The sequence below is a fragment of the Orcinus orca genome, chromosome 18, assembly GCF_937001465.1.
Source record: "Orcinus orca chromosome 18, mOrcOrc1.1, whole genome shotgun sequence".
Taxonomy (NCBI): Eukaryota; Metazoa; Chordata; class Mammalia; order Artiodactyla; family Delphinidae; genus Orcinus; species Orcinus orca.
In genome coordinates this window covers 24,663,746-24,665,151 of record NC_064576.1, presented here as the reverse complement: position 1 = coordinate 24,665,151, position 1,406 = coordinate 24,663,746, and the positions used below count along the sequence as shown (strand labels likewise).

Here is a 1,406-nt window from a genome sequence, read left to right as displayed (position 1 = left end):
AGCAAAGCTTAGGAGGAAATGCAATAGTGAGAGTTTTCATAATGTATTATAGCTCATTAATTTCCTCTGGATTTATGGTCAATATGACTTGATTGATATCTATCTGTATATAAAGATATCGTTGCGGCCACTCGAGGCTGATCATAAAGGAGAGTAACCATAACAATCACATAGGACATTCACAGGGTTCCACCTATGATGCCATAGCCTACTGTTTAGAAAATGGTGTTCCAATCAAATTCCTTCCTTGTTGCTCTAGGAATGTTTTGGACCTTTTCTGTACCTTTCCCAAATGGCCTTTAATTCTCTTCATACTCCATGACAGCTTTTATTTATTTATTTTAACTACTCAGGCTTGTTTGGATAAATTATTATGTTGTTGTCAATGGAAACATTAGGAGATTTGCAGACTAATCCCATTGCAGGAGCATACAGTTCTGCTGATGCCAGCCCTGTCCAGGATATGTTTCCTTGGAGAGCCAAGCCCTCAGTCTACTTTATATAGAAGCTGCTGGTATCAGTGCTGATGTTGGTGGTAGAGTCTCTTTCAATTTGCACTTCTGAAAATTGACCACCTTCTCCATTTCTATACCCTCTTTTTCTGAAGCACTTCTTAAATTTTTAAATTGATTTTGCTGTCGTTTTATTATTAATCTATATGAAGTCATGCTCTATTCTGAATAGAAGCACCTCAGTTATATTTGTGGCAATTAGCTTCTCCCCTCTTTGCTTTTTCATTCATTTCTGTCTTTTAATGAAAAGAAGTTTTTCTTTCAAATGTAATCAATTAGCTATCTTTTTTTTTAAACATCTTTACTGGAGTATAATTGCTCTACAATGGTGTGTTAGTTTCTGCTGTATAACAAAGTGAATCAGGTATACATATACATATATCCCCATATCCCCTTCCACTTGCTTCTCCCTCCCACCCTCCCCATCCCACCCCTCTAGGTGGAAACAAAGCACTGAGCTGGTCTCCCTGTGCTATGCGACTGCTTCCCACTAGCTATCTATTGTACATTTGGTAGTGTATATATGTCCATGCCACTCTCTCACTTCGTAAAAATATGGAACGCTTCATGAATTTGCATGTCATCCTTGTACAGGGCCATGCTAATCTTCTCTGTATCGTTCCAATTTTAGTATATGTGCTGCCGAAGCAAGCACAGCAATCTTATTCTTAATGTTTACAACTTGTAAAGTTTTGGTTAAGAACTTTTTTCTTTTCTAAGTTTATGAAGATATTCTCTAATCTGGAAGATTTATTGGCTTATCTTTCACATTTAGACATACAGTAACAACAGCAAAGTAATAATAATTTGTATGCATAGTATGAGGTAGATGTCAATTTCATATATTTCATATTATTATATATGGCTATCTAGGTGACCCAGCACCATTTAAAG

General features: G+C 36.3%; 1 non-coding gene across 1 annotated transcript; it reads right to left on the bottom strand.

The window, feature by feature from the left end:
• Positions 1–1,061: 1,061 nt before the first annotated feature.
• Positions 1,062–1,167, bottom strand: LOC117195470 (U6 spliceosomal RNA). The gene has a single exon (XR_004475187.1). It is a non-coding gene; the product is annotated as a U6 spliceosomal RNA (small nuclear RNA).
• Positions 1,168–1,406: the final 239 nt, after the last annotated feature.